This window comes from Marmota flaviventris, chromosome 2 (genome assembly GCF_047511675.1).
Source record: "Marmota flaviventris isolate mMarFla1 chromosome 2, mMarFla1.hap1, whole genome shotgun sequence".
NCBI classification, from domain to species: Eukaryota; Metazoa; Chordata; class Mammalia; order Rodentia; family Sciuridae; genus Marmota; species Marmota flaviventris.
Genome location: NC_092499.1, coordinates 91572796 through 91581807, shown reverse-complemented (window position 1 = coordinate 91581807; position 9012 = coordinate 91572796). Strand labels below are relative to the sequence as shown.

The 9012-nt window shown below is 40.1% G+C and overlaps 1 protein-coding gene across 1 annotated transcript in view; it reads left to right on the top strand.

The window, feature by feature from the left end:
• Positions 1–5921: 5921 nt before the first annotated feature.
• Positions 5922–9012, top strand: part of Ttbk2 (tau tubulin kinase 2) — a 150659-nt gene continuing 147568 nt past the window's right edge. Inside the window, exon 1 of the mRNA XM_027926078.2 lies at positions 5922–6246. The gene's annotated coding sequence lies outside the window, so the exon portion shown is untranslated. The remainder of the gene's footprint in view (positions 6247–9012) is intronic.

Below are 9012 nucleotides of genomic sequence, written 5' to 3'. Positions count from 1 at the left end.
TGTAATCACAATGGCTCTGGAGGCTAAAGGAGTATTGCAAATTTGAGATCAGCCTCAGCAAGTAAATAAGGTTCTAAGCAACTTAATGACACCCTATCTTAAAATAAAAAAAATTAAAAGTCTGAGGATGTGGCTCAGTGGGAGAGTGCCTCTGGGTTCAACCCCCAGTACCCCCCTTCCCTCCCCACACAAAAAAAGAAAAATTAAATTTCAATTTATTAAGAAAAAAGGGACAAGAGCAGTGTCCTTCTGGCAAGAGTCTAGGTTAGTGCTCATCTCTAGCTGGATCTAGACATCTTCTATACTAGTGCAAACCTGATTTACCTACAGGAAGCATAACAGGACACTGGATAGGATGCAGTGCTAGAAATAGCAGGAATTCCGTTGGAACACAGTGTGTCAGACCGATTTGGCCTTGGACCCCCAAACCAAAAGCCCAATTCCTGATTCTATACTGCTACTGCAACTTCTGAGGGCTTCACACTGAGGGATTTTTCTTTCTTTATTGCTTAAATCCCCTTGTTATGTTTCTGGGTAAGATTTAAAGAATATGAAAAAGCAATATATATTAATCTAAAACAGAATGTTCAGAGAAAGGCAAACCCAGAAGTACTTATAGCATTTTTTTTGGAAATTAATACAAAATGCGAGAGCATGTATATTTTTATACTTATTATATTTAATTTACTTATTTAATTAATTTATTTGGTACTGGGGATTGAATTGTGCTGCACTCTACCACCGAGCCACATCTCCAACCCTTTCTATTTTTAATTTTGAGACAGGGTCTTGATAAGTTGCCCAGGTAAGCCTTAAACTTGTGATCTTTTTGCCTTAGCCTCCTAAGTAAATGGGATTACACACATGTATCAACCTGGCATTAACTTTTTGCATTAATGAATTAATAAGTTAGGACCTTGTGCAGGATAGGCAAGCACTCTACCATTGAGCTACATTCCCAGACCTTATTTTAAAACTCTTAGTAAGTTTAAATTAATATTTAAATATTTACACAGTGAAGAAAATATGAAGAGTGTGCAGTACAATAAAGGATCCCTCTATAGATTACATGAAGAAAGATGTGCACAAAAACTGCAATTCAAAATAGCATATGTAAGAGGGGCTGGGGATGTGGCTCAAGTGGTAGTGTGCTCGCCTGGCATGTGTGCGGCCTGGGTTTGATCCTCAGCACCACATTAAATAAATAAATAAATAGTGTCTATCTACAACTAAAAAAAAAAAAAAATAGCATATATGCTGGGCACGGTGGTGCATGCCTGTAATCTCAAAGGCTCGGGAGGCTGAGACAGGAGGATCACAAGTTTAAAGCCAGCCTCAGCCACAGCAAGGCACTAAGCAATTCAGTGAGACCCAGTCTCTAAATAAAAATACAAAATAGGGCTGGGGATGTGGCTAGTGGTGGAGTGCCCCCAAGTTCAATCCTGGTACCCTCCCCCAAAAGAAAATAGCATATGTGAGAACCACATCTTGTATTTCTTTAATTTGACGCAGAACATCATACAATAACCTTGATGCAGGTACCCAATACATTTCTGAAAATTTTATCTGCTATCTATAAATATATTTTATTTTGTAGAATATATTATGTCCAGATAACACAATCAGAAAAACTTTTTAAGATAATATTTATCAAAATCATAATCATCAGTTATCAGATCTAGAAACTATAAAAATATCTATCCAATGAATAATATGCTTTGATTAATAAGACAAAAATATGAGACCATGGGGCTGAGGTTGTGACTCTGTGGTAAAGCGCTTGCCTAGCATGTGTGAGGTCCTCAGCACCACATAAAAATAAATAAATAAAATAAAGGTATTATGTCCAACTACAACTAAAAAATAAATATTTTTTTAAAAATATGAGACAATTGTATTGTTTCAGCACTGCTTGCAATGGGATACTATGGTCATTAGGGTGTGCTATTAGCACAGCCAGCTTGTCAGTCATTCTACCAGTGTAGTCTGAAAAATGACAGAAAGCTGTTCAGTATATTTGCAGTAGTTAAACACTGAACCATACTGAAAGCCCCAGAACTTTTTTCATACTATCACAGGCGCATATCAGGAATCACAGAATCATCTCACCATTTTTTAATTTTAAAACTGTGAGTATTCAAAAAGGCTATATTATAAATGACATGGCAACAAAAAGGACCCAAAAGACTAAGCAAACATATATAGAATTCAGTATTCTAACAAAACTCACAAAAATTAGCTGTTAACTTTACTGTTATAATAATTCTGAGTTTCATTAAAGTTAGGGAAAAATGGGAATCAAATTTAAAAATAACAATAATTACTTTGTGTGTATGTGTGTGTGCGTGTTGGAGGTACTTGGGGATCAAACCCAGGGCTTCACGCATACTACGCAAGCACTCTGCCATTGAGCTCTACCTCCAGTCCTAGACTTACTTTTAGAAATTTAAACTCTTTTAGTTTTTCTTATTTTACTTGTTACAATCAGTTTCAGTCTTCCCTAATGTTGTAGTCTATTTTAATCATCATCATTAAACACAAATTGACACTCAATCGATTTAAAGACAATCAGTCATATTCTCAAAATTGCAGTTATTGCTGAGTGTTTTGACACATGCCTGTAATGCCAGTGGCTCAGAAGAATCGAAAATCTGAGGCCAAGCAGTGTAAGGTGGCCCATGCCTATAATCCCAGCGGCTTGGGAGGCTGAGGCAGGAGGATCATGAGTTTAAAGCCAGCCTCGGCAAAAAGCGAGGTGCTATGCAACTCAGTGAGGCCCTTTCTCTAAATAAAATACAAAAATAGGGCTGGTGATGTGGCTCAGTTTTTGAGTGCCCCCCTGAGTTCCATCCCTGGTACCGCCCCCCCCCCAAAAAAAAAGAAAATTTGAGGCCAGCTTTGTGGCAACTTAGTGAGAAACTGCCCTCCTTTTAAAATAAAAATAAAGAGGGCTGAGAATATACTCAATGGTAAAGTGCCCCTGGGTTCAATCTCCAATACAAAAAAAGAAGAAGCAAACATTTCAGAAAAATTAAAACTAAAACTTGAGGTACTTAATATATTTGGTGTGATTGCATTTCTGTCAAGTCAAAATCACCATGCAGCTGACAGGTTAAATGAGATCAAAGTCTCAGAAGATCTCAAGGATTTGGCCTGTAGTATTGTTTACTGACTGTTGTCCAAGAGTATTTATAAAAGCTGTATACCTCTATGACAGTCATTTCCCCAAATCTTACTGTATTAGTTATCTATTGTTACATGACCAGTTAGTATTTAAAGCAAAAGTAAACATTTATTTATTTTTGGTGCTGAGGATTGAACCCTAAATATTTATTTTATCACACATATTCTGAGGGTCTGGATTTTGGGAGTGGATTGACTGGGTAACTCTGCTTGGGGTATCTTACAAGGTGGCTGTGAAGATGTCAGCTGGGTTTTCAGTCATCTGAAGGCTTGACTGGGCCTAAAGTGTCTGTATTCCAAAGGATCCAGGTTCCAAGAATAGCTCACAAATATGGATAGCAAGCTGCTGCTGATTATTGGTGTGGTGTTCAGTTCTCAGAAGACCTCTCCTTGGGGTTGCTCGAATGTCCTCATAATACTCATGATATGACAGTTGGTTCCCCTCTAAGATACTTATCCAAGAGACCATAAGGCAGAAGCTACACTGTCTTTTAGGACCTACCCTTGATATTCACACACCATGAACACAACTAAATTCCTGAAAAACACTACTGGCTATATAGGTTAGCCCAATTCAGTATGGGAGGGACTACATAAGGAAACAGGAATCATTAGTGACCATATTGGAAGGTTTGCTGGCATGTTTTTCTTTTTAAGTTACATATATTATATCAAAGGAGATTCCTAAATTCTAGGACCAGATCTTGAATAATATATCACCTTGCCAATTATCTTAACAGAAAAATGTATATCTGGGGACAGACCAAAAATTCTTTTTTATATATTTATTTTTTAGTTTTAGGGACACAATATCTTTATTTTACATTTATGTGGTGCTGAGGATAGAACCCAGTGCCTCAAGCATGCTAGGCAAGCACTCCTACCACTAAGGAACAAACCCAGCACCCCCCCCCCCCAAATTCTTAAAATGGGAAAAACCAAAGAAAACGGGAGACTTTTATTGCTAAACATAATTTCAGTGGACATTTCCCTATAAACCTTTTTAATTTAAAAGAAAAATATTTACAAAAATCTTGACCCTTTCCTGTATAAATTCTGTATCTGGCCAATACTGTGAACTATATCCTATTACACAAAGTAATGGGGGAAAAAAAGCAACTTATGGTTTTAATCAGTAGAAAGAAAACAATTTGGCAACTCCCTTATGTTTGAATAGAACAAGATGAGCTGCATCATCAATTGCCTTTAATGTACATTTTGTCCTGCTTTTGTTCAAGAATTTGGACATGATAGGGGAGGCGCCTCCTGTTTTTAGAAGAAAGTCAAGAGACAGTGGCATTTCCTGCACGAGATTAGATTCTGTAAGAACAGTTCTGAAATTTAATATAGGGTTTATATTTAACTGTTCTATATTCTTTTTCTTTTTAAATGTGGTGCTGGAGATTGAACACAGGGCCTTGTGCATGCTAGACAAGCACTCTACCAACAGAGCTAAAACCCCAGTCCTAACTTTTCTATATTCTGAATCAGCTTCAATGATAATGCACTTGATTGAAGAAAAAGATTTAAATGAAGCCTATAATTCATCGCATCCTTTCCGTTTATGGCAATTCCTGGGAGTATTTCTGATTATTAAGAAGAAAGAGCACGGGACACGGGAGGTTTAACAGACCTGTTTTGGTTCTACCACTAATTAGTTTTATAGCCTTGAGAAAGTTTTAACCTCTTGAGTTGAACTTTCTCCTCTGTAAACCGGTAGATAAAGACAGGAGAGGGGCTTAATCTTAAGGTTTTCTTTTACTAAAAGAGGAAGACACAATGAACACTAAATACAAATTTACCCCACACAACCTCATTGCTTCACCTTCCTCACTATTCTTTTGAAAGTCTTTAAGCTACTCCCGCATACTCTAGCTTAAAATTTCTTACTGGTTCCCACCGAAGTTGTTCATTGGGTTTTTAAACTTGTGATGTTTCAAGACGAGAACGGAATCTTGTTCTTTGTGGGCTGTGAAACCGCAAGGACTCTCATCTCCAATCTGACATTCCTTTGTAAATCCGTCTTCCCTCCTCCTTTCCCTGACATTCCTTTGTAAATCCGTTTACTCCTTTCCCTGGCCCTCGCTTTAGATCAGGTGGTTCTGGGGACAGCATCAATTCGCGACATTCTGGCAGCTCTGGTTCTGAGGAGGTGATGAATCCCCCAATCTTTGACAGGGCCTCAGGATTTCAAGCCCTTCCCTTCATCTGGACTGCCTCAGTGTGTATATTCGTATCATGACAAAGCACTTCCGATTTTCTTCCTCAAAGCTCAACCTTGGACCTACAACCATGCCTCTGTAACCAAGTTAACTATTGAACTAGAACACCCATTTGCGCCTACTATTAGTCTCAGAAGCCCTACGTCTCTTTTCAGGACAGGCAGGCAGTAGCGGCGGTGGCTGGAACTACGAAGCCCAGAATTCCTACGCGCATGCGCGATGCCATTGTGATGCTCCTTTCCCGGTAACTCGCCCTCTCAGGCAAACCTGAAGATAGCGGCAATTCTCCGGTGGGGGCGGAGACGCTCTCTGTCCTACTCTCCGCCCCCTTCGTGATAGGCAATGGGACCAGCCAACCGACGCTGTGGGCTCGCAACGCGATCTCCAATCAGCACCTGTGGTGGAGAGGTGGGCGTGCGCACTGGCAGGGCAGGTGTGCTAGGCTGTGCCGGGTTGCGAAGGGGGAGAATAACGTCGGGTCGGGTCAGCGGGAGCTGCAGTAGTCGCCGCAGCGGCGATGGGAGCGGTGGGGACGAGGCGGCGGCGGCGGCGGCAGGAGGAGGAGCAGAGGCTGGCACAAGAGCAGCGGCTGGGGGCGGCCACCAGCAGCAACAACAGCAGCAGCCGCCGCCGCCGCCGCCAGTAAAGGCGGACGGTACCCGAGGGGACTACCCGGCTGGCCGGCCGGCCCGCGAAGCCGCGCTCGGGTCCTGCCGCAGTGGGCGGCGGGGGATGGGCAGGCGGCGGCGGTCCCGCCTGTTGAGGGTTGGCCCCTGCCGGTCCCGGGTCTGAGCTGGACCGGAGCCCTCAACCCGAAATCCCTGCGTCCGTCACGGCCCAGGTAGGACACACCCCCTGAACCCCCAGGGTGCCGCGGGTTAGTCCTGGGTCCCGCCCTTCCCCTGTCCGGACGCCCTCCTTCGGCCGCACCCCTCGCGGAGTGACGGACCCTGGAGACCTGGAGGGGAGTACCGGAGACTTCTAGGTCGCTCCACGCCTTGGGCTTGTGCCATTCCCGTCCCTCTTCACCTCGGAGACCGTTCTGGTTCTGGCCCATTTCCTCTAGGGTTGCTGCTGCGTTTCCCCTGAGGCTTTGGGTGTTTTTACTGAACTTGGAGGGTCATTAAGCTTCGTTTGTTTCTCTGAGGGTGACCCACATATCACTTGTACTCACGCCTATTTAGGTTCCAGGACGGAACACAGAGGATTGTTAGGAAATATAAGCGTTTCTCTCCTACCTTGCCTCCCCCACTATAATGGAAGGGGGCATGGGACTGTAGACTCTCTTTGCTATATTGTAACGACAAGGAAGGCCAGGACTTTCTGATACTTAGGGTGCTGAAGTAATGACCTGAGGGATTTTCTGATCATTTGATTTGATAAAGATGATGTTGATACCCTGAAATTCCGAGGGAGGGACAAAAGATTACACATATATGTACCGTCAAATTAGAGAAGTAAATAATCTGTACTGATGCCCGGATACTTTATCTTACAATGAAGTTAATTTTGTTTCAGTTGTGGCTTCATTAGAGTTAAAAATGACATTGAGTTGTACTTTGCTTTGAATTAGTTGATAGATGGCAGCAATCCTGATATTAACTCTTCTCTAACCTAGTTTTAGGAATTGTTCTTTGAACGTTAAAGAGGACAGTTTTATTATACCAGGTGTTTTGATGTGAAGAGGATTTGTTACTCAATAGAAACACCTCTCTCTCTCTCTCTCTCTCTCTGTGTGTGTGTGTGTGTGTGTGTGTGTGTAGGAGGGTCATGTTATGAATGGGGACATGTGTACACACACACACACAGTGTGGATCCACTCTGTTTGTTAACAATGTTTGGTTCTGAGCCATTAATAACAGTTGCATTGGTATATAAACATGGCTTTGCCAGGATAGACAACATAGATGTATCTGCTGTTTTTCTTTTGACTAAATGGATAGAATAACGTTGGGGGCGGGGTGGGGTAGGAGAAATGGGGAATAATTTTAAAGAACTGAGGGAGTTGAATGCTATGTATTGCTTCTTGGATTTTTAAAGAAGCCATAATGGTGACAAATATAACAATGTGACTAATCTTGGAGAATTTGTCTTAACTCTGTAATTTCAAATAACAAGTATTGAATACCTTGGATGATATTTGAATTGAAACATATTGGAAGGAATCTTTAATTTAGAGGCTTCTGTTTTCCTGTATGAAACATTTTTTTCAAGACACCAAAAGGGATGCTTGAAGCATGATTATAAATAAAAGTTTTTCTAATATTTTTTTCCTTTAAGATAATATTTGAAAGTGTTTTTTTTTTTTTTTTCAATTTTGGACACGTAAAGTCCATAGCTTCATTAATTTAATTTGTAATGTCAGCTTGAAACAAATGGGTAAGGAGCTAACTAAGAATAATATATCTTGCTCATTTTTCTCCTACTACAGTTCAGACATAATTTAGTGAATTCTTTTTTTGTGTTATGGATGACTTCAGATATTTATGTCTTGATTTTCTTTTAAGTACTTCAGGAAAGCTTTATGAAGTTAGAATTCATTTGCTTTAATAAATTGAATTCAATTATGTGGAGCTTCAAATATCTTCAAATGTAATGTTACAAGCTAAACTTGTATAATTTAGACAATTTTGAGGGCATTTTACACATAAAAATGCATTAAAAATGTGATAGTGATAGTTTGTTGTTTTTTCAAAATAGTTGTTCATTTTTCAAAGATGAATTAGCTAGATCATGTAATTTAAATTTCACTTTCATGGTGGGTAGGCAATTCTTTTTTTTTTTTTTCCTTTTACCTATATTCAGGCAATTCTTCATATGCTCTACAGCTTTAAAAAGTACTATATAGGGCTGGGGTTGTGGCTTAGTGGTAGAGCGCTTGCCTAGCATGTGTGAGGCACTGGGTTCGATTCTTAGCACCACATATAAACAAATAAATAAATAAAGGTCCATCAATAACTAATAAAAATATTTTTTAAAAAAGTAATATATACAAATGACATCTTGATTGCAAGGACACCCTGAGTTAGAATGACCCACCTAAGACACTTTCAGATTTTTAATCCTTAGATACTGTTGTGAGATAATATTTGTAGCATAAAAAATTGTAATAAGGGGGGCTGGGGTTGTGGCTTAGTGGTAGAGCACTTGCTTAGCACTTGCGCGGCCTTGGGTTGGAGCCTCAGCACCACATAAAAATAAATAAAATAAAGGTATTGTGCCCAATTACAACTAAAAAATATATATTTAAAAAATTTGTAATAGGGAAAAATGTTTAATGACCACTATGAATTAGTGGGGTCTAGACTTAACAGCAAAACAAAAATAACCTTTGAGAATTAATGGGAAATACGGTGTACTTTCTTCACCACTTTTTTTTTTTGGTCAGTATTAGGGATTGAACCCACGTGTGTTCTACCACTGAGCTACATTCCCCAACCCTTTTTATTTTGCGATCTCTATAAATTGCCCGGCCTGGGTTCCAACTTCCTATCCTCCTGCCTCAGCTTCCCAAATAAATGAGATTACAGGATGTGTGTCTCTGTGCCCGGACAATTTTTTTTTTTTTAATAGCGCCTATAGGGAAAAATTCATTTATAGATACGTG